General features: G+C 43.4%; 1 pseudogene; it reads right to left on the bottom strand.

The window, feature by feature from the left end:
- Positions 1 to 16,434: 16,434 nt before the first annotated feature.
- LOC133067890 (pregnancy-associated glycoprotein 1-like) lies at positions 16,435 to 24,436 on the bottom strand (annotated as a pseudogene).
- Between the last annotated feature and the right edge of the window lie 251 nt (positions 24,437 to 24,687).

Raw genomic sequence — 24,687 nt, 5'->3', positions numbered from 1 at the left:
CACACACTTCTGAGCCATTTGTCCACTGATTGGCACTGAGCTTCAGGCTGGAACAAGTGTTCTGGAGCAACTCCAGTCTCCCTCATCCAAGAGATGGGAAACTGAACCCTGGGGTGTATGTCTCATCTTAAGGCTGCAGGTAAGTTGGTGAAGACTTGGGACGCAGGAACTCTGGTTCCCAGGCTAGGAGACTTCAGGGAAGGGCAAGATGAGTGAAAGCTCAATTACATCCACTGCTGAGGAGCTCACAGATGTCTGCAAACACCAGAGTGGAAGTTCCTTTTCTGTTGCCCCTCAAGTCTGTCTCAGACTTGACCAGCAAACCTGCCTCCCTGTAGCAGCAGGAAAGCAATAGTCAGGGCTGTTTCTTCTGTGTTCAAGTCACAGTGGGCAAACCCCAGCTGTTGTGACCCCAGGAGGCAGTCATGCAGGTGGTCACTGACTCACTCCCAACTTAGAATCTAAAGAGCACCTGCCTCCTCATTCACACAACACAGACCTTTGGCTGCCTGGGTAACATGAACATGCATTCACAGAGAGAAACATTCTCTTCTCAACCTTCTGGCAACTTAGGTAAGTGTCTTATGTTTCCTCAGGAAATCCCTGGATGAGCGAAGTTGGGGTTTGAAACTAGCCTGGATGAAGGGGATGTGTTCCCTCTTTGATGCTTCAAGAGACCTTGGAGCATCAAAGGCCTTGAGTAGGTTACAATCACTTTTATGTTTTTCAGGGACTTTGCTTTATGAATCTGGTTGGAGAAAAAGGACAGAAACACAGGACAAGGCTGGACATCTCTGTGTCCCAGCTGATTGTGTATTGAGTTTCAGCCACCAGATTTCAGAGTCAGGGGCTGATGCTATTCACAAGCCACCTTTGAAGAAGGAATAGAGGAAAGAGTTTTGGGGCAGAGAGCAGTTGGTCAAAGGGCCATGGGAATCACGCAGGGCAAGATGAAACAAGACTGATTATTGTTTATTTGCTCTATCAGTTCCACCAGGCTTCAGAGTCAGGGGCTGATGCTATTCACAAGCCACCTTTGAAGAAGGAATAGAGGAAAGAGTTTTGGGGCAGAGAGCAGTTGGTCAAAGGGCCATGGGAATCACGCAGGGCAAGATGAAACAAGACTGATTATTGTTTATTTGCTCTATCAGTTCCTTGCTGTTTCTACACTGGAGAACAACTACATGGAGATAGTCAAGGCATTGGTGGTGGCCCTGGCACCTGATGCTCCTGGTGATAACCAGTTTGTGTACACGTCCCTGAGTCCAGATCCGATTTAGCCTTGTGATAGTGCCAGGTTCTTCCTTCTTGGGAAGGTTGATATGGCTCATTGCTCTCAACTCATAACTGAAATATGGGATTAGGCCATGGTGGTTGACCTGCAAGCCATGTTCCAAGCATGGAAGGATGGTTGGCAGTGGAAGGGTAACCATTTATTAAGCTTGGTTACCTTGGTTTCTTAGCAGTGGCTACTTCCCACATCTAGGATGCTTTTCTCCAAGCTTTTTGAATGGTCGGATCCTTCTCAACGTTTAGCATCATCTTAAATGAGTGTCTCTCAGCTTTGTTTTTCCTGGCCACTGCACTCTCACAAGCACAGACTCTGATCCAAACAGTGCCTAGACACTTCCCTCTGTCAAAACAATAATTATAGTTACCACAGGAAAGGTGAGAGAGGGATAAATTGAGAGTTTGAGATTAATATATGTATACTACTATATTTAATAGATAATCAACAAAGACCTACTGTGCAGCACAGGAATTTTGCTCAGTAGCCTGTAATATCCTGTATGGGAAAAGAATTTAAGAAAGAATGGATACATGTGTATGTATAAGGGAACTAATTTCCCATACAACTAATATCAATACAATACTGTAAATACACTGTACTTCTATATACATTGAAAACTCAATTTAGAAAAGAAAAAAAGATTTCTCTAGACAGGCAGGATTCCAGATATGGTGCTGGACATAGCAGAGTGGGTGCAGAAATCAAGACATTATCTGAGGTTTCATTTTCCTGAGCTTTGGTGTCTTTTGCTTCTATTTTCACCTTTCATTTGTCTTTGGAGTATCTAATACAAGGGCATGGAGACACCAGCTGGGTGTTGTTGTAGGATGAGTGGGAGGTGCTAGTAGGAGAGTGAAATCCCAGCTCCCTAGCCTTGGGTTGGGGCACACTTGACGCACAAATTACGTCTCAAATTCCATGTGAGAACAGACTGTAGCTTCCCTCTCCATGACTTGCATGAAATCAGACCCCGACTGGTTTCATCCTTTTTCATGCCCTGCTTCTCCTGAGACCATGCTGGTTCCTCTGGGAGATTTTTTTTTTTTTTTTATTCGGCTGCCCTAAGGCTTCATTGCTGCTCAGGACTTCTATATTTGCAGCAAGCATGGGCTACTCTGTTATTGGAGTGCACTGGTTTTCAATCCTCTGCTTCTCTTAAGCAGATCACAGGCTCTAGGGTACTGAGGGTCAGAAGTTGTGGCCCACCGGCCTAGTTGCCCTGGGGCATTTGCAATCTTCCCGAAACAGGTCTCAAATGCATATCTTAAGCACTAGACAAAAGGGAAAATACTCTGGAAGGAATTTGAAATGCATCACTTTTACATGAAACTTGGCACCATAGCCTATTTATGAGGAGACTGATAGAAGATTGTCCCCTGTTTCAAGCAACCTCCTGAGACCAGGATTGGTTAAGGTTCCCCTCCCAAGTGTTCCCACAGCATCTTGACTGTCCTGCCATGTGGCTCTCTTCTTGCTTGAGTTTCTGAAACCCACACTAGACCACAGCTTCCAGAGGGCAGGGCTGTCACTTGACTCACTTGTAAGTATACATCAGTAGATCTTGTCTCATTCAGACTCTAATGTCAAGACAAGGCTAACACAAAGATCAGTTATTCTATTATGAGTGTTAAGTTACAAGTTCAACTACTGTAATCAAACCCTATATAACATTGTCTTAAATAGATTACAATTTCAATTCTCTTTCATATAATGGTAGTGCAGGTCTCTCCAGAGAGATGGGGACCCACTTCTTTCTTGTCACATCTTCCACCTATGCTACTTACTTCTGATCTTAAATGGCTACTCCAGCTCCTGTCATTACAGCTGCATCCCAGCACATGGGACAGAAAGTCATACTTCCATTTGGAAGTGACTTATCAACTCTACTCAAATTCCACTGGCCGAAGTATCTTCCATGTTCATGGCAAACCTGGGGGTGCTGGGTCTACAGAAGGGCAGGGGAATGTGATCCTACTACAGAACATTCATAATGAGTAACAAGGGCCACCATCCTTTATTCATGTCCCTGTAACTCATTCTTCTTTGGTTCTCCCCACAAAGATCTCATTCAGTTTTGGCCTGCAGATATGGATATTGATGAGGTTATAAGAGAGGAAATAGCCCAGGCTGAGCAAATATGGAGAAAATAAGAAAGGAAAGAAGATAAGTGTCGGGAGCCATTATGGGAGGTCCCGCCTGTGATGAAGTCATGAAGAAAATACCGGGCAGGCAAGGCCATCTAGGATAAGGGACCCTCCAGGTTGGCCTCGGCCTCTACCCTACCCTATATCCTCCCCCCTTTTCTGCTGTTGTTCTTATTTGCCCTGCTGCAGATTCCTGTGTTGCCTGCCGAGAGCTCTCCTGCTCCTCTTTCACTGAATAAAGACCAACTTAAAAGCTAATTAATAAATCTCCTGGATGCTGGTACCCTATGAAGTGGCCAGGGATGAAGGAAATGCTTCAATTCAAAGCCTTTTGCTGGCATTCTGGCTTGTTTGATAAATGTGTGCTCTCATTGCACAAAATGCTCATGATTGTTCTAAACATCCTAAACACAGTACGCTAACAAAAGAAACTATTAAGCATAGGCCCCTTCGCCGGGTGAGAAAAGTCCCACAAATATTATAGCCACAAATGTGCCTAATAGAAAATAGTTTAGATAGAGATTAGCTGGCGACTTCTTGCAGGTAATTAACTTTTAGACTAAGAGCCTGTTTTGTGCCATATCTGCTGTTTTTGCAATCCTTTGCATTTCTGTTCTGTAAAAAATGTAATCCTATCTAGTTCCCTTGGAGATGACACCTAGTAGAAAGGAAATAGATTAACCACAAATAAGACAGGGTCGGCTACTGAAGTTGCTTAAAGTTGCACCAGGTGCAAGCCATCAATTGTCAACAGGCCTGAAAGTCAAAAGACACTATACATAGAGATTAACCATAAAAAAGGCCCTAATAGGCACAGAGCCCTTTGGGGGGTGAGGAAGCCCTATTAAAAAATACAAAAAATATTGTTTTAAAAGTGGTTATTAGATCAACGTTTGATTGATGTTAATGTGCTGAGGTTGTACAGTGGAAACTATTGTTAATATAGTTGAAGATATAGTAAAATAAGAGTTTAGCCCTAGTGTAAAAACAATAAGATAATTGTTAATTTTAACCAAGAGAGCTAAATAGGGGCTGCCTCACCAGAACTGCAGAGTCTTTGTGTGTGTTAAACTTTTTAGATAAATTTAGCTGAGAATTTCTGCAAAAAGACTGACTTTTATGTTAACAGGATTGTATTTCTATTATGTTACAACTTGCTGTACCATGAGACTGCCACTTTTCTGTTTTCTGCTAACTTCAAGGTCAGGAGATAATGTACAAAAAAATCTATGGGAAAAGACTCTCATAAACAAAAAATATACACAGCACACCTGGTTTCGTGAAGGACAAGCTGATATAATGTTAAACTAAGTCTGCATGCTTATCTGCCCCTTAGAAATGTGCCAACTTAGGGTATAAAGGCTATGGTGAAAAATAAAGCAACTGCCAGACTGTGCCACAAATTCCTGCTCTGGTCTCTTCCTTTCTCTCTCTCTCTCTCTCTCCCTTGCAGACTTGGCCCTATCAAGGCCGGTCCTACGTGTCTCTTTCTTGCTGATGCCATTCATCCTGAGGGTTCCCCTGGATCCTGCTGGGGATGGACCCTGGCAAATAAGAAAATATAAAAATGCAAAATCTATAGGAAAGCATGCTTGTAATAATAATTTTGCATTTATACAATTTAGGAAAACCTGTGGTTTATGAATCAATTTATAAAATAAAAACAAAGAGAAATGTAAAATATAAACATATTCAGTAAACCCAACAAAATAATAAGGCTATATCATATTAAACACTTAGTAGTATCAGGATTAAGTTTGGATGCACATTGCAAAAAAATAAAACAACCATAACTTTAGCATGATAAACTTGATTTTCATTCCCACTGGAACAAAGCTGGAGGTGGGCCAGCCAGAACTTGGGTATAATCCATCTCCAACGTTACATGATTGTTCAATTCAACTGCAAGAGTTCCATCCAACACAACTAAAATCCAGGCAGCAGTTAGAAAGAAGATAGGGAAGGGAAGAGACTCATCTCTCAGCTAAATCAGCTCCTTGTAAGCAGTCTTCCAAGATATCCTTCTTCAAGGTCTGTTTGCATCTCAGAGTCACCAGTCATGACTAAGAGCATGGGTGGGCAGGAAATGCAGTCCTGTCACTTCTGGGCTCATAGGTATATATATATATAAAAAAAAAAAAAAAAACTATTTTCAGTTTTCAAAGAGCAGCAGAGAATAGATCATTTTGTAGGTAGCCAGAAGCACCTGCCTTTAAGAACAAACCTTTTCTGAATAAATGAGGCTGAACTGCTGGTCACAGTGTGGGAGCCAGGAGGGAGGAGCAGCAATGAGAAATAGCTAGATGGATCTGAATTGTGCTCCAGAATAAAGAGGAAGACTGGTCAGTAGAGATCTTCTAAGAACTGAAGTGAGGATTAGACATACTACCTGACCCAATTTGTTTCGAAAACTGCTTTTCCAGCTCAGGACCCAAATCTCTCTCAATTCTTCAGCTTCTAAATACCTTGTCTTTGTTACCTCACATTCTGACCTGCCTGTTTCACCTTCCTTATTTCTGTTCATATCACTTCTCCATCTAGTCCACCAGCATTACAAGATCCAGTACTGAGGAGTTAGCAACACTTTCTAGAAGTGGGTAGAAACACAATGACTATTTCCACTTTGGTATTTCTTTGTCCTGATCAAGGCCTTTTGAAGGACTGAGATGGCTACAATTATGGAGGTCACACATATCCTCTAAAATTCCAACCAAGAATTTGACTTCCTTGGACCTGGAGTGGATGTGTTCACTTTTGCATCCACCGGTCTTAGCAGAACAGTAAGTCCCCTGTATACAAACAGGTTACATTTCAAAAGGGTATTCAAAAATCCCAATTTCTTCATAATTTCAGCAAAGTTACTTAGGTAGTCAACTAAGACAATTGGCTATGTATTAATTTAATATAGTCATTTAATAGCTTTATGATACTTTTCACACAAATAATACATAAAAAAGAAACACAAACAATAAAACAAACATTTTTAATCTTGCAGTACCTGGATAGGGCATGGAAACCCACTCCAGTATTCTTGTCTGGAGAATCCCCATGGCAAGAGGAGCCTGGTGGACTACAGTCAGTATGTTGCCAAAGTTGGACACAGCTGAGCAACTAAGCACAACTTTAAAAGTAGAGTAGTAGTACCATCTATGTCACCACTGCATTTATGCTTCCGTCCAGGCAGCGTAGGCTTGAAATAAAATATTGCACTATTGTCCTCCATACACTTCTGTACAATAAAGTACACAAAGCACACCCACTTCTCTGGGATGTGCCCACAGCAATGTGTGTCAGATCTGTGAATTGACTGATGTGATTGCACATGCCAATGCACTTTTACATGTTTGAAAGTTTTCCACTTGAAGGTTTGTATGTAACAGACTCCCTACACAGGTTTTCAGTGAATGTGTGTAGTTAAGGAACAAGAGAGGAAAGTAAGGAGCTCCCTGTTCTTTTCCTTTTTGCATGTATTATGGCCACTCTGAATAGGAATTCCATTGAGGATAACTGAGGCCCAGTGTATGGGAACATCACTGCAAGTGACAGAGGACCAAGATTCCGGGACGTGGCACAAGAACCATGGTTGATTGAAAAGAAACAGGAGTGCAAAACAGGAGGAAACACGTTTTCCCTGGTTTATGTGAATGACTCGGCAAATATCATCTGGATTTGTTTGCAGTGATTGAGCTGTGGTTTAGGGGAGCAGTCTCTCTTGCTCAGTATGAGCAAAGAGAGGAGAATGAACCGTGAAAATCGAACATGTGTCCCAGGTCAAGTATGTCTAGTATTGAAGAGACGTAAGTCATCTCAATTTATCTGCTCCCTCCTGAGAAGAATTAGAGTAGTAAAAGAGGGAAGGTCCACACTGTGCTATCATCTAATTCTTCTTCTGTCCAGTGAACATTGATTTCTAATGCAATTTCTTTATAAGCAGAGGATGTACTTTGTATGATGGAAGGCTTCTAATTTACTATTCTGTGTAAACCTTTGGGGCTGTTCTGTGCCCAGGCACATGGTGCCGTGGGGCCTGGCAGGCTCTCTTTTGGCTGCAGACTGCAGTGTATGGGGATCTGCTGCCGTCTGGGGCCTGGGTTGTATCTTCTGTCTACGTTCACATTTGAGGGGTTAACTCTAGTTGGGTTTAATTCTATCATCTTGCTCTTTATCTTCAATTTGTCCCATGTTCTTTCTTCCCATTTCTCTTTTTATCACTGACTGCTTTGTGACTGAGTAGTTTTTTTATGATTCCCTTTTATATCCTTTGTCACTTTAATAACTGTATATGTTTTCTAAGTAGTTTTAAGATCCATGGTATGCATCTTTAACTTGTCAGTCTATCATTATTACTTATGATAATTATTAATAATTATTAAATTGTTTATTTATTTATCTTTTCTTTGGCTGTGTTGGGTCTTAGTGTGGCATGCAGGATCTTCCTTGTGGTAGGAGCTCTCTATTTGAGGAGGGCAAGCTCAGTACTTGCAGTATGTAAGCTCTATTTCAGATATGCAGGCTTTGTTGCTCAGTGGCATGTGGGATATTAGTTCTCTGGCAAAGAACAAACCAGCATCCCATGCATTGCAAAGCTTATCCTTAACCACTGGACCACGGGGGAAGGCCCTATACTTACCTTTTAATATATATTACATGTTTATAATTTTGGGTACTCTTCATTACCCTTGTAGATATAGAGTCCCACTTCCTTTTAAATTCCTTCTGACTTGAGACCTTTTATAAAACATTTATTACATTGGCCTGTTGGTGGTGATGCAGTCTTGTAGTTCATGTGTGTCTGAGACAGTATTTTATCTTGTTTTTGATATGTATTTTTCTTGGGTATAAAATTCTGAGTCAAGTATATTTCCCTCAGCACTCTAAGATGTGGTGCCAGTGTCCTCTGGCTAACATTGTTTCATATGCCTAAACTGCTGTCATTCTCATTTTTTTTTTTCTTCTTCTATTTCTGTTTTTCCTTCTGGTTATACTTCTTTGGTTGATTTTTTTCATTTATTTTTATTAGTTGGAGACTAATTACTTTACAATATTGTAGTGGTTTTTGCCATACATTGACATGAATCAGCCATGGATTTACAAATGTTCCCCATCCTGAACCCCCCTCCCACCTCCCTCCCCATCCCATCCTTCTGGGTCATCCCAGTGCACCAGCCCCGAGCACTTGTAGAACTCACCTTGCTTGCTCTCCACCTCAGGAATCCATTCTCTGCTGCCAGAGTTTGATGTAAAAAACTGCTCTTTCATTTATCATGTCTGCTTTGGAGTTATTTGAGACAGGAGGATAAATGTGTCAACTGCTCCTCTATGTCCACCAAAATGGAAGTCCCCCTGCAATCAGAACTCACTGAACGCCTTGTGAATGCTAGGCACTGACTTCTGTGCATGGGTGTAGACTTGATTGGGGATATGTCTTGGGGCCTTGGGGAGCCACAGTCTTGCTGGAGAAACATCCAATTACATATAGTATTTGCTACGGGGTATGTTCAGTTCAGTTCAGTCGCTCAGTCATGTCTGATTCTTTGCAACCACATGGACTGCAGCATTCCAGGGCTCACTGTTCTTCACCAACTCCTGAAGATTGCTCAAAGTCATGTCCATCAAGCTGGTGATGCAATCCAACCATCTTATCCTCTGTCGTCCTCTTCTCCTCCTGCCTTCAAACTTTCCCAGCAACAGGGTATTTCCTAATGAGTCTGTTCCTTACATCAGTTGGCCAAAATATTGGAGCTTCAGGTTCAGCATCAGCCCTTCCAATGAATATTCAGTATCGATCTCCTTTAGCATTGAGTGCTTGGGTCTCCCTGCAGTCCAAGTGACTCTCAAGACTCTTGTCCAGCATCACAGTTCAAAACCATCAATTCTTCGTTGCTCACCATTTTTTATGGTCCAACAGTCAAATCCATACTTGACAACTGGGAAAAATCATAGCTTTGATTATACTGAACTTTTTCAGCAAAGTAATGTCTCTGCTTTTAAAAACGCTGTCTAGGTTTATCATAGCTTTTCCTTAAAAAAGCAAACATCTTTTAATTTCATGGCTGCAGCCATCATCTGCAGTGATTTTCGAGTCCCTCAAAATAAAGTCTCTCACTGTTTCCATTGTTTCGCCATCTATTTGCCATGAAGTGATGGGACCAAAGCCCATGACCTTCATTTTTTGGATGTGGAGTTTAAGCCAGATGGTTCACTCTCCTCTTTCAGTTTCATCAAGAGGCCTTTTAGCTTGTTTTCACTTTCTACCATGAGGTTGGTGTCATCTGCATATCTGAGTTTATTGATATTTCTCCCGGCAATCTTGATTGCAGTTTGTGCCTCATCCAGTTGGGCATTTCTCATGATGTATTCTGCATATAAGTTAAGTAATCAGGGTGACAATATACAACACTGGCATACTCCTTTCCTGATTTGGAACCTGTCCGTCATTCCATGTTGAGCTCTAACTGTTGCTTCTCGACCTGCATACAGATTTCTCAGAAGGCAGATAAGATGGTCTGGTATTCCAGTATCTGTAAGTTTTCCACAGTTTGTTGTGATCCACTCAGTCAAAGGCTTTCGCATAGTCAATGAAGCAGAAGTAGTTATTTTTTCTGGAGTTCTCTTGCTTTTTCTATAATCCAATGGATGTTGGCAATTTGATCTCTGGTTTCTCTGCCTTTTCTAAATCCAGCTTGAACATAGGGAATTTCACAGTTCATGTACTTTTGAAGACTTGCTTGGAGAATATACTTTGGTAGCAGGTGATATGAGTGAAACTGTGTGGTAGTTGAACATTCTTTGAAATCACCTTTCTTTGGGATTGGAATGAAAACGAACTTTCCAGTCCTGTGGCCACTACTGAGTTTTCCTGATTTGCTGGCATACTGAGTGCATCGCTTTAACAGCATCATGGTTTAGGATTTGAAATTGCTCTACTGCAATTCCATCACCTCCACTATCTTTGCTCCAAGTGATACTTCTGAAGGCCCACATGATTTGCATTTCATGATATCTAGATCTAGGTGAGTGATCACACCATTGTGATTATCTGGGTCATTAATATTTTTTATACAGTTCTTCTATGTATTTTTTCAACCTCTTCTTAATATCTTCTGATTCTGTTAGGTCCATATCATTTCTATCATTTATTGTGTCCACCTTTGCATGAAATGTTCCCTCCCTATCTCTACTTTTCTTGAAGGGATCTCTGGTCTTTCTCATTCTGTTGTTTTCCTCTATTTCTTTGCACTGATCACTTAGAAAGGCTTTTTTTTTTTTTTTAAATCTCTCCTTGTTATTCTTTGGAACTCTGCGGCCAGATAGGTATGCCTTTCTTTTCTCCTTTGCCTTTTGCTTCTCTTCTTTTCTAAGTTATTTGTAAGGCATCCTCAGAGAAACTTTTTGCATTTTGTTTTCTTAGGGATGGTCTTGATGTGGTATGTACAGATCAAAAATTGAAGATCATGGCATCCCTTTCCTTTACTTCATGGCAAATGGAGAAACAATGAAAAAATTGAAGGGCTTTATTATGCTGGACTCCAAAATCACTGGAGATAGTGAGTGCAGTGGGAAAAATAAAGAGACACTGATCCTTCGGAGATAAAGCTATGAAAAACCTGGACAACATACTAAATAGCAGAGACTTTATCAGCAAAGGTCTGTATAGTCCAAGCTGTGGTTTTGCCAGAAGTTGTGATTGGATGTGAGAGTTGGACTATAAAGAAAGCTGAGCACCAAAGAATTGATGCTTTTGAACTGTGGTGTTGGACAAGACTCTTGAGAGTCCCTTGGATGGCAAGGAGATGCAACCAGTCCACGATAAAGGAAATATGTCCTGAATATTCATTGGAAGGACCAATGTTGAAGCTGAACCTCCAATACTTTGGCCACCTGATGTGAAGAACTGACTTATTAGAAAATACCCCAGTGCTGGGAAATATTAAAGGCAGGAGGCAAAGGGGAAAACAGAAGATGAAATTGTTGGGTGGCATCACTGACTTGATAAACATGAGTTTGAGCAAACTCTGGAAGTTGGTGATGGGCAGGGAAGCCTGGTGTGCTGCACCCCATGATATAGAAAGGAGTTAGCAGTATATAGCAAGCCCTCTGGACAGTGGATAATCAGGGACCAGGCAGACATCTTTGGGGAAGGAAGAAGGAAGAATTTCTGGTCAGCTGACACTGATGGGTTGGCAGGCCTTTTCAAGCAAGAGAAGCTGTAGGGAAGCAATTCTATGCCAGGTGGAGAGAATGGTAAGAGAATGGCAGGGCAGCAGTGCTGGGATTTCCCAGAGGACAAGATCGCTGTACTATTAAACTTGATCAATGCTCAATATTGTTTGGTGATTGGAAACATGAGATTCATTTTGGAAGTGGTTCAGCAATATTCAATGGAAAGACCAACGCTGAAGATGAAGCTACAACACTTAGGCCACCTGATGTGAAGAGCCAGCTCATTGGAAGAGACCCTGATGCTGGGAAAGATCGTTGACAGAAGGAGAGGTGTCAAAAGAATGAGATGGTTAGATGGCATCACCGACTCAGTGGACATGAGTATGAGGAAACTCCGCGAAATAGTGAAAGACAGGGAAACCTGTTTTGCTGCCATACATGTAATCACAAAGAGTCAGACATGACTTAGAAACTGAACAATACCAATGAGGACACAGGGTCCAGGGAAGCCTGTGGCCCTGGTGAGAGTGGAGCAAGATATAGGTGGAAGGGGAAGCTTCCCATTCTCTGGCACAAGTCCTTGAATCCAAGGCAAGGAGCACAAGATTTTGAATGTGTTACCAAAAACTGCTTTCTAAAAAAACAAAAGCTGTTTTCTGCAGGAGTGGATACTTTGACTGGGTTTGTTCTCTAGATTTTACTGAGGAATGTGGAAGGGATCTGGAGTGGACTGAGTCTGCAAAAACCAGATGATCAGCTGCTGGAGGGCCAGTCTCATGGTAGACATTCTGCACTAGGTGGAAAACGAATCCAGAAAAAATGTCCCAACTGGAGTGTACATGCCAATGTATCAGATTGTTGTGGCAGATCACTTCAATATTGTTTTGAGGTAAGTGAGAAATGTATGATGGGTGGTTTGCTTTTGTCAATTTTCGTGGGTAGTTAGATGTTTAACTGTCTGGTTACTTCATTGAATGGTTGGAATCATGCTTGGGAAAGAGAACTAGATGAGGTCCACACAAATTTCCTCGTTAAACAGCAGGCATAAGAAGGTTTCTAAGGCCACTGTAGGTATTTTAAATATGAGGGTCCATATGGGGATAGTTTCATTTAACAGACTGAAATTGGACTGTGTAGGTTGCCATAGTTGTAGCTATGAACAGTAGCTATAACAGCTACTTGTTGCTATGCAGGAGATGTGGGAAACTGACAAGAGACCAAATCCTTATAGCTCTCCTTGCAGTGTGATTTCAGGCTAGAAGTAGTTAGCAAGGAAAGGCTGACAGGTAAGGCTGATGAAGGGATTAATTTGAGCTAGTAATCACTAGCTCTTGTTGGAGCCCAGAAAACAGAAGCATCGGCTCAGTCAGAGTTCTGTGTCATGGTTCAGAAAAGATGTCATTTTCCTTGTATCAATATTTAGTCTTGGGGATGGCAGCCATAACCTCTAAAAAGATGATTTCCTTCTCCCCAGGTGGCAGAATAATTCATATTTGTACCAGATCCAGGAATCCAGAAATCCTTCTCAGGGCTACCTGATCTTTACAGGCACACATGAAATCTAAAAGGGGGGATTATCATCATGGTGCCCATTTTCCAGATGAGAAAACTGAGGTTAAGGGACTTGATCAGGTCACATAGCTAAGCAGGTGAAACACCAAGAACAAACCTAGGGTAACTGGCCTCAAATTGGGTGTTTTTTCTCCATACCTGCTGGTAGTTGTGGGTGGTAATCTGGCCCTGTTGCTTAGGCAGAAGCAATCAGTATTTAGGCTTTAATTGAAGAAAGGAAGGAAAATCACTAGACCATTAAGCTAAAAATAATCCCTTATGATTATACAGTGGAGATGAAGAGTAGATTATAGGGATTAGAGCTGATAGCCTGAAGAACTATGCATGGAGGCTTGTAACACTGTATGAGTGGTGGTCACCAAAACCATCCCCAAGAAAAACAAATGAGAGAAGGCAAAGTGGTTGCCTGAGGATCCCTTTGAAACAGCTGAGAAAATAAGAGACGTGAACAGCAAAGGAGAAAGTGAGAGATATACGCAATGGAATGCAGACTTGCAGAGAATATCAAGGAGAGATAAGAAGGTCTTCATAAGTGAAAAGTGCAAGAACAGAGGAAAACAATAGACTTGTGAAGAGGATAGATCTCTTCGGGAAAGTTGGAGATACCATAGGAATACTTCATGCAAACATGGGCACAATAAAGGACAGAAAAGTCTAAGACCTACCAGAAGCAGATGAGATTAAGAAGAGGTGGAAAGAATGCACAAAACTATACAAAAATGGTCATAATACCTGGATAGAGATTATGTTGGGGTCACTCGTGTAAAGCCAGATATACTGGAGCATGAAATCAAGTGGACATTAGGAAGTGTCAATACAAGCAAAGCTAGTGGAGGTGATGGAATTCCAGGTGAGCTGTTTAAACCATTCTAAAGAGTGAGGCTGTAAAAGTGCTGCATTCAATATGTCAGCAAATTTGGAAAACTCAGCAGTGGCCACAGAGCTGGAAATGGTCAGTTTTCACTCCAATCCAAAAGAAAGGTAATTTCAAAGAATGTTCAGCCTATCATGCAATTGTGCTCATCTCACTTGCTAGCAAGGTAGTACTCAAAATCCTTCAAGCTAAGCTTCAACAGTAGATGAACTGAGAACTTCCAGATGTACAAACTGATCTGAGTAACCAGAGATCAAATTGCCAACATCCATTGGATCATAGAGAAAGCAAGAGAATTCCAGAAAAACATCAGCTTCACTGACTATGCTAAAGCCTTTCATTATGTGGACCACAACAAATTGAGGAAAATTCTTAAGGGAATGGAAGTAGCAGATCACCTTACCTGTCTCCTGAAAAGTCTGCATGTAGGTCAAAAAGCTGCACTTAGAATCAGACACAGAACAACTGAAACGTTGAAAATTGGGAGAGCAGCATGACAAGGTATAAATTGTTCACTCTGGTTATTGAACTTGTATGTAGGATGCATCATTAGATATGCTGGACAGGATAAATCTCAAGATGGAATCAAGATTGCTGGGAGAAATATCAACATTCACAGATATGAAGACGACACCACCTTAATAGTAGAAAGCAAAGAACGAAAGAGCCACTTGATAACAACAGGAGATGAAAAGAAGCTGGCTTAAAACTCAACATTCAAAACACTATTCACAAAAAATACTCAACATTCATGGCATCCAGTCCCACCACTTCATAGCATATAGATGAGGGAAAAGTGGAAACAGTGGCAGATTTTACTTTCCTGGGCACCAAAATCACTATGGAATTTGACTGCAATCAAAAAACTAAAACATACTTGCTCCTTGGAAGGAAGAAAGGCTATGAAAAACCTGGACAGTGCATTAAAAACCAGAGACTCACTTTGTTACAGAGGTCTGTATTGTCAAAGCTATGATTTTTCCAGTAATCATGTACGGATGTGATATCTGGAACATAAGAAAGGGTGAATACCAAAGAATTGAGCTTTTGAACTGTGGTGCTTGAGAAGATTCTTGAGAGTCCCTTATACAACAAGGGGATCAAACCAGTCAATCTGAAAGGAAATCAACCTCTGATCACTGCTGTCTCAGCTGAGGCATCTACTGAGGGTCTCCACGTGGAAAGAACGGATGCTTCCACTGCAAAAGTGCCTAACCATGGCAGCTCCAAGCAAAGAGCTTGTAGCTCCAGCCCTGGAGGAAGCTCAGAAAGGCTGAAGGCTTTGTGTACCCTGGGCCCCCTGATACATGCGTTGCATTCTCCCCAGCAGCATTGGAGGCCAAGGAAGGGGCATTTTGGGCCCTGGGGGAGGGGTATGGTTCGGGGATCCACTGGGGCCACCACTTAACAAGTAGGACTGGAAAAGACAGAGCAGGCATATGTGGCAGAGAGCTGGTGACTGGGGTGTGGTCACAAAAGCGAACCAGCTCTGCATGAAGTACCTCACCTAATATCTCCTGGAGTAGAAGCCCAGTGATAAGAACATCTGAGATGGGATGAAGAGAGTCTATTTCATTACCCCTTAGAATTCCTCTGAATGAGGAGGTGGTGGAGTTGGTGGGTCATCATGAACTCTTCCATGGCCTAGACCATCCCCCAATCACTATCCTTGGGGCTGCCTCTCCCCAGCTTCAGTCATGTAGTTCTGCAGGAAACTGAGAATCATGTGTGCTGCTGGGTCAGGGCCAATGACCATGTAAAGCCAAACATAGGACCACTTAGCCCTGCCAGGATGGCTGACATAGAACTGTACAGGTGATCTGAGATGGGTCATTCAGAGAACACCCTTGACCTCTAATGGCTTCATGCTTCTTTCCTTACTAGGAGACACCTTTCGGACATAAAACCCTAGGGCAGGAAGCTTGGACTACCGCACTAGGTGTAGAATCCTTAAGGAAGAAAGTTGTCAGGCTAAGACCATCAAAGAAGAGGGAAGGGAAAGACCGAGGGTTAGAAAGAGAGAACTGATGACTTCTAATTTCTTGGATCCAGTCACTGAGATCTTTGTATTTGCTCTGAGTCTTGTGTCCTGGATTCCCAGAATCATTTCAATGAGTCTCCTCTTTCCTTGAAGCCAGTTGGAGTTGGGCTCCTCCCAAATCTGATTCAGATTTTGTTCTATATCCTTCCCAATTGTTGAACACGTCCCACACAAAACAGAGGCATACATTTCTTTCAGCACCATTATGGTGAAACCCTTCATTCTTTACTGAGAATAAGGTGTGCAGACTACCAAATACAATTCACCAGCATCGTGGGCAGGAGTGCCCTAACTGTGAGTAAGTGTGTATTAGGAGTGGCTGTATTGATTCTTGAACCATTTCAAGCATTTACACTGCCTGTGCCAGGCCAATCCTGTCATTTCCTCAATCATGACCCGAGAAGTACTGCCTCAGGAAGACATCACCCAGGATCCAGGTCTCTGTAGATGCACTCGCTGTGTTCTTTTTAAAGGTGATGGGATTCAGAGACACACACCAGTCAGCCTGAGCCCTTATGTGTGACTCCCACAAATATCCATACCCAGCACAATTCTTGGTTTAATTTCCCTCTTTTGGTAAGTATCAAGTGGTTTTATGAGCAGCAGGGGATGTCAGAGAGTTCATCCAAAACCAAAAAGGGCCCATGCTTGCAGCTGCCATGAGGAATGGTGTAGTGAGTGGATGACTGGGAGTTGGGGAAACTGTGGAATGATAAAAACAAAGTCCTACTGTAGAGAGTAAGGAACTATATTCAATATCCAGTGATAAATCACATGAAAAAGAATAAGAAAATAATATATATATTTTTATGTGTATAACTGAGTCACATTGCTGTGCAGCAGAACTTAAGGTGACACTGAAGATCAGCCACACTTCAATACAATTTTTAAAAAAGAACAACAGTGTCCCCTGGTTCTCTTCACTCCCTGTTTCTTTCCTCCTGACACCTGCTCCATGTTTTCTTTACAGAGAATGCAGGTCCTCCTCCAGCATCCCCACAATCTGTACTTTATAAAAAAAACTATTTTTTATTGGAGTATAGCTGATTAACAATATTCTGAGTTTCAGGTGGACAGTAAAGGGACTCAATTGTATGTATCTATGTATCCTGGTCCCAAAGATACCCCTGCCATCCAAGTGTCATACAACTGAGACGAGTTCCCTGTACTACCCAGTAACTCGTTGTTGGTTAATCCATCTTAAATATAACAGTGCCCACAACACGTTCTTGAAGACTTAACTCAGGAAATCTGGGAAGCCTCCTTCGGCCCACACTCACCCTCTTTGGCCAATCCGGGCTTGGTTGGGTAACTACTCTGGTTCCACATCCCCACCAGTCAGCCCGTAGCCCTCATCACCCCTAGTAAGTCCCCAGTGCCCCAGTGCAGAGCACCTTGGGATGCCATTTGCATGGAATCCAGTGCAGTTTTGCCTAGACCCAAGCAACCCTCCATATGGCTCCATGAGTTTGTGGTTTTAGAATTCCTGAAATTCCCTCCATTCCTCAAAGCCTTCTTTGAGCCCATCAGCCAGCTCTGAACTCCCATAGGGAGCAGACATGAAGCCTCCACCCTGTGCCAGGTCTGAGCAGTGCACCCTTTATTCACCTTAGCATCCAAACCCCTTACAGAGGGGTCAGGTACCCCAACTCACAAAGGGGGCACCTGGCCAGAGCAAGAGGAAAATGCATCTGAGAACTATGTTGACCATGTAATTTATCATCCAAACCACGACAACTGCGAGAAGGGGAGGGAGACCGTTAATCCCTGTGGTGGGACAGCACACTGGGAGTGTCCCCAGCCATTCTCCTTGTCACATGGCCTATTTCAGGGACTGCTAACACTGACTTTCATGTTCATGCATCTGAGGTTTCAGATTGAATTGAAGCTCTTTGAGGACTGAAGACCTTAGTGTTCCCCTCTCCTTGTGACTCCCACCATGCCAGCATGGTGTGGTGTCTCCACATCTATTTCAGGATGATCAGTGTCCCAGACGGGCCTTTACTCTCAAGTGGTTGGTCTTGTGGGAGGCTCTGGCCCAGCCACAGGGGCTCAGGGGCTCAGCAGCATCTGCAATAGTGCGAGATGGCCTGCAGAGGGCGGCCTTCTTCCAGCAGCAGCCTAAGGGTTCCTGCAATTTCCTATTTGAGAACCACCCCTCAGGGTTCTCCCCTCACCTTGAAGATGTAGGCTCGAGCTGGCACTGGTATTTGATGCAGTTGATGGTGAAGAAAATACAGGGCTGGGTATTGACCACAAAACATGAAACTTAGTGCTGTTAGAGAGAGAGGGAGAGAGATTGGCCCTGGAGATCCTTGTTGTGTGTGGAGACTGAGAGTGACGCTAGGGCATGACCTTTCACCTCGGAACCCTGTGGTGTGGCGCCAATGAGCTTCTTGATGTTATTGACCAGACTTGTTGGGCCAAGGATCAGTGATCTCTAAGTGTCCACAAGGGCCTCACAGCTGCCATTACAGGCAATAATCTGTCTTTTCATGGAGATGCTAAGAGACAGTGTGACAAAGTGCACATCGAGGTCACTCTGAGTCTCCCCAGAGCTACCCACTTCCCAACTGTCTCCTAAACAACCCTTCATCTCTTGCCCTAACTCTTTTCCTTTGCTCTCGACATGGCATCTACCTTGACATCCTTAAATGTGGCACTTTAATAAACCAGGATCTTTTGTGCCTTGACACAAGCTGCTTTTCCTTCCTAGAAGAGTCCCCTCCGGGTAACTTCTCCATAAGGAGACCAGTTTTCCCCATTTGCTCAGGACTTTCCCTGTTTGTAAACTGACATTTATCTGTACTGAGAACTTCCTTGGTCCCAGGTAGCCCTGGACAGTTGGTCATCTTATAACGCTGTCCAGGCTGGTGAAGTCCCCCCTGATCATGTTCACCACACTGTTGAATCCTCTGACCATGCCCTTTGCCTCACAGGGCAGCAGGTGCAGCCCTCTCCCAGCTGCAGAGACCTCTCTGGGCCCTGTGAGAACCCTGGTCAGAGCCCTGGTCAGGAGGCCTGGGGATTATGAACTCATGGGCTGTTTGTGTATCTATGTGCTTGTGTGTCTGTTTGTATGTGTTCTTGTATGTGTCTCTGTGTGTGCTTCTGTGTTTCTGACTAGCTATGCATGTTTATATGTGCCTCTGTGTATGTTTATATATGTCTGCTTGTGTGTTTCCATGTGTCTGTGTGTCTGTCTGTGTCATTGTGGATGGTGTATATGTTTGTGTGACTATTTGTCTGAGAATCCATTTGTGTGTGTCTGCCTGTGTCCATTTACAGATGTGGAGCATGCCTTGGGCTGATCCTCAGAGGGAGAGGCTTACCGGTCCATGTGGACATGCCAGTCGCCCACTTAGATCAACAGTATCCAGTGTTGAGTGCTCCCTGGCAGTAGCGGTAGCCCACCCCACCAAACATCACCACACTGCCCTCCGGCTTGCTTTTGTAGAGAGAAGACAGCTGGGGGATCCTTGGAGGATGGTAACAACAGCACTGTCTGAGAGCTTTGCTTCGTCACCCATCAAGGTCCTAATAAGGTCCTTATCTACAGATGCAGAAATCAAGGCTAGGAGCAATAGAGAACCAGACTAAGGTCAGTTACTGGCTAATGAGTGGCATAGAGGAGGGTAGAAGCTGAGTCACCTGGCTGGTCTCCACCCATTATATCTTCTGAAGATGCCCTGGACCTCCTGTGACCTGAGTGCTCAGACACTCTCAGAGGACAGGGTGCTGAAGTATTTTGGCTCTCCCCTTGTCCACTTTGTCATTTTTCAGGAAAATCAAGGCCTGGGAGAGCTAAGGGTGTGGGATCAGGTCATCCAGAATTGGCTCCAAAGGCCTGTGACATCTATTGTCCAAAGGGACCCACATTCAGAAGAGACCACACATCTGCTCTCCCTGTCTTGAAATGCCTAATATTTCATGAACAAGGGGTCCCACACTTTTCTTTTGTGTCCCACACTTTTGTTTTTCACTGGTTTTGCAAATTGGGTAGCTGGTCCTGGGTTACCAATGAAATGCCAATGAGGAAGGAAATGTATCCACCATCCTTCTCCTTCCTTATCAAATTCATAAGGAAATCCTAATGCATTTTCCTTCAGTTTGTTTCCTGTTGCCTTTCATTAGTCTTCCTCCTCACTCACCCCCACCCAGACCAAGTTACTGATCTTGAGCCCAGGAGCAGGGTTGTGTTCCAATAAAACGTTATAAACCAAAGCAAGTGTTGAAGCCATGTAGGGCCCTGGGGCCATAGTTATCTTGGATTAAATTATCTCTCAGGATACTTCTTTATCAAGTGTTCTATAAATTTCCTACAACTGAAAGCAACGTACAGCTCATTTGGAGAAATGGATTGTCCATCTCAGACTTACTTGCTCAGGTAGAAGGCAAAATCAGGCTCAGAAATGGCACCTTGATTCTTCAGGTTGTCAAAGATGGGGATGCCTCCAGTGAAAGATAAGTTGGGGTAGCCCAAGCCCAAGATGCCATCAAAAGGCCATCCCTCAAACCCGGATTGCTCCATGCTTAGGCCAAATTGCTGGTCAGTACTTACAAGGTCCCCAATCTCTGGGAGAGAAGTGTGATCCCACTTACAGATATGTGAAGTGGGGCTAGGACTTGGATGGAAGACATTGCCATTATATCCGCAGAGAAGAATTGAGGCTGAGCTGTGGCTTTGGTGGGCCTCAGACGGTTAGACCAAGCTGGGAGGGGAATTTGGGTTCCATTTGAGAGAGGCTGTGAATTTTAAAATATCTCCTCTCTGAAAGACGCCACCTGAGTGAGTCAAATTGGCCTCATGGCTTCTGTACAGGTGGGGCAACCAAGAGTCAGGCCAGGACCCATCAGTGCTGCCTTGTGGACAAAAGGAGCCGAAAGCAAGTTAGCCTTCTCTTTGGCATCACTGTGACCTAATGACAGGAATGGACTGCATTTTCTGTAAGGTACTGTGGATTCTGCATCTGTCCAGGAAGACAGAAGCTGAAAACACATTCTTACTTGCAGGGATCTATGAAATTACTGCCTGGGGAATTCAACTTTGGGGATATGTGTGTCTTTGTGTGAGTATGTATAAGAGAGAAAGAGAAAAGGGGGAACTACTCAAGTACTTTGGGGGAGGCAGACCATAAGTTTTGTTGGACTCTTAGAAGCCCCCTAGAGTGAGAGCTCATTTATCAGGCCCCGTAACTTCTCAGGCCTCCAGTTTCCCAGTATGGATACCTGAAGCCCTTGACTGCCCCGAGGGTCCCCAGATCAGTTTTACCCTGTCCCCAAACACCCCACAGCAAATTCAGTCCTGAAAAGCCAACCGAGCTCCATTGTTTACCACATGTGTGCCCTCAGCAAGGCCTTTGCTGTCAGCACCTCAGTTTCCTCATATGTCATATGAGCTAACCAGAGTAACTGCTGTGTGGGGTTGTTGCAGGACCAAACCAGGTATCAACTGAAAGTGCCTGGACAGTCTTTGAATATAAAAGTTGGTGCTTTTCCCCCCTCTTCTCGCTCCCAGAAAATGAACCTTGAACTTCTCATGGGCAGGGAAGCTGCAATTCCCCATCTCAAGCCACTCTCTGGGTTACCTAATCTGTGTGCTCGTGGGTCACCACAAGCACTGCCTCCCCAAGGACAGGATACTGTGGGTAAGATGGTCAGTAGCTATGGGAGTTAGGCTAGGAAGGGTCCTGCCAGAACGTCCTGCATCTTTTTTGCAAGCAGTGGTAACCCCACAGCCAGTCCTGACTCAGAATTTGTTACACTGTTACCCGAACTGTCATGAGCAACAACTCCCTTCATCCTCCCAGAACCATATTAGATGCTGAAGGTCTTTCTGATAGGCTAGAAGGTGGAAGACTCAAGATGTCTGAATATAACGTGTGAGGCTGCAGACACAAGAGATAAGTGTCATCAGGTCCAAGGATGCAAAACAGGGTTGCAGAGCAAGTGAAAGATGGTCTGAATATGGGGTGTCTGTACTCACAACAGGTTCGGTTGGTGCAAAAGATGGAGGGCACCTACAAGTCAGATGAGCCTCTGTCAAAGATGACCTGGAATTCCTGAGGGGGTGTTCTAAAGGTGATGTTACCCACGTCGAGCATCTACAGGGAGAAAGAGGTAGTAGGTTAGTGCAGAACTGGCTGCCCTCTATTCCCACACACATGCCTCCCTCTGGATGTCACATATCTCTTGAGATCACTTTCTAACCACTGTACAGCTCACTGACTTTGGTCACAGAGGTGCCTGCATTTGATATATTTTTCCTGTGCTACATGGTATGCAGGATATTGAATCTATGACCAGGCGGTGAAGTGTTACCTCCTGCACTGGAAGTGCAGAGGCATAACCACTGGAATCCCAGGACCACTAGACACCCAGGGAAGTCCTGGTGCCTTCATTTGAGAAGATCTGTAGTCTTTTCAAACCCAACCTTAGCACCCCCTTCTCCAGGAGGTCCTTCTTGATCAACCTCAGCCACTCCCTCTAAACTCAGACCACACCCAATCAACACCACACAGGTGACCCTTTCATTTGACATCTATTTACTAATATACCTGTCTCTCAGGCCAGCATGAGCATTCTTGAAGATAAAATAAGCCCTATTTCTAATCGAAAAGCAGTAACCACTGTGTTAGATACTTAGGCCTTACACGGAATACGGGTTTCAGTAACTTTTTATGGCTGTGATTCCTGCTTCTGTGTAAAATGAATTCCTCTGCCTGGGGATTCACAGTTGCTTTGCCATTGGTTCTACCACGTGTTCAGTGATGGTTCACTCTTCATTTGTAACTGACTGACTCACATATTTCTGAAGGAACAATCTCCCTCAAACTAATGACACATCTTTGACACAGAAAAGGATATTTACCTGCCACATGGTAATGGCCAGGCCGTCACAAAGACCAACAGTTGAGGATGAGAGTGTGTTCTTCTCTGGGTGGGGTCCCTGTTTTCCAGTGTTTCTGCCTCCTGCAGTAACCTCAACTCCAACATCCCCCCTGGCACCACCAGATGAGCCACGGTGCTAGGCTAGATCACCAGGTGGGCTGTTGAGCACCACCCTCCCAAAATACTCACATCCTGGATGTTTCTCAGGGGGTGAGTAGCCATATTTGAGCCAGGAGAAGAAGTCCAGTACAGTCTGTAAGGTTGTTCCTTTGGGAAATTGTTCAGCATGTGTTTTGCACTGCAGGATTTTCTCATGATCTGCACTTTCATTAGAGGTATTCTGTACTGAGCATTTGACAAAGAAAATAAAGAAGAAGCAACAATTAGCTGTCAGTGTTCAGGTAAAACTGTCGTTGTAATGGCCCTGTGTATTTTCTAATCATTTTTATGAGGCACATTATTATCAGAATTTTATGCATATACCATGGCAAATACATAGGTTTGATTACAGGTTCTGTTCTGCAATCTGGGACAAGCCATATGATCATGTGGTGTCTCAGTCTCCCCCTCGGTAAAATGGTGGAATATAACAATACAAACCCTCCAAATAGAACGTCTTGGGGATAAGTGAAGTGATGGATATAAGGTACCTTATAAATAGGAAGTCTCAACATTGACAGATATTAGCATTGCTGTTGCCATCTCACTGCATCCTTCTCATAGAACCTCAAAGAAGGAGGAGGGGGGGGGACTCTTATCTCTTTTACAAGGGAGCAATTTGAAATGCAAGAGGTTGCTGAGTTGGCTGTGGTCACACTGCTTGTCAGATATAAATCTGTATCTCAAAAGGTGTATCTTTCTCCAAGTTGAAAGAGAAGAGGGATTTGAAAGAAGAATCCAGGAGATAGGGAACAAGTAAGGGAAATTCAGAGGCTCAAGAAGGAAGGATGAGTCAAATGAAAAATTAAAAGAGAAAAGCACAGAGAGAAATACACTCACAGAGACTTCCAAAGAGATGGAGAGGAAAATGATAGTGATACAGAGATGCAGACATAGACATATACACACTGAAGTAGACAGGGAACAAAGAGGACATGTTGAATAAAATGTAGAAAAGTGCTATTCCACAAGACATCTGCATAGACTGTGCACTGAACAGTGGTAAGGAGTTGCTTTTCAATAGGTCAACATTGGACCCCGAGAGTTGTGCAACCATGCAAATCCACACCAAGAACCTTGGGATCCACAGTTCCTAAAACAAGGTACTTATCAACAAGTAAGGGTTGAATTTCAAGACTGTCAGGGAAATATTCCATTCCCATCTAAATCTGATGGGTGGAAGAATAATCAGGTGAAAATAAAAATCTGAGAAAGGAAGATGATGCAGCTTACAGTCCCTATACTTACTTGACTATGCACTCTGAGAAGGCTACCAGCCTAAGGAGCACAAGCCACTTCATTCTTCTATCCTGCCTCCAAGTACTCAGGGAAGTTCTGGTTCTTAGCATGCGGTGGTGACTGGGAGGCCCTAATTATATATGCTCTGACCTACCCTAGTTTTCCCCTTTATGCCACTAATAGAGCTGATAAAAACACAAAGCTTTCAATAAAATCCTTACCTTCATCAGTGTCCTCGGTGAGTGGACTTTGAAGCTTCTCAGAATACAGACCTTTGAACTGTGATCTCTTCCTTGAAGCGTGGCTGGAATAT

This window comes from Dama dama, chromosome 2 (assembly GCF_033118175.1).
Source record: "Dama dama isolate Ldn47 chromosome 2, ASM3311817v1, whole genome shotgun sequence".
In the NCBI taxonomy this organism is placed as follows: domain Eukaryota; kingdom Metazoa; phylum Chordata; class Mammalia; order Artiodactyla; family Cervidae; genus Dama; species Dama dama.
The sequence above is the reverse complement of the archived record's forward strand: the minus strand, read 5'-3'. Positions and strand labels throughout refer to the sequence as shown.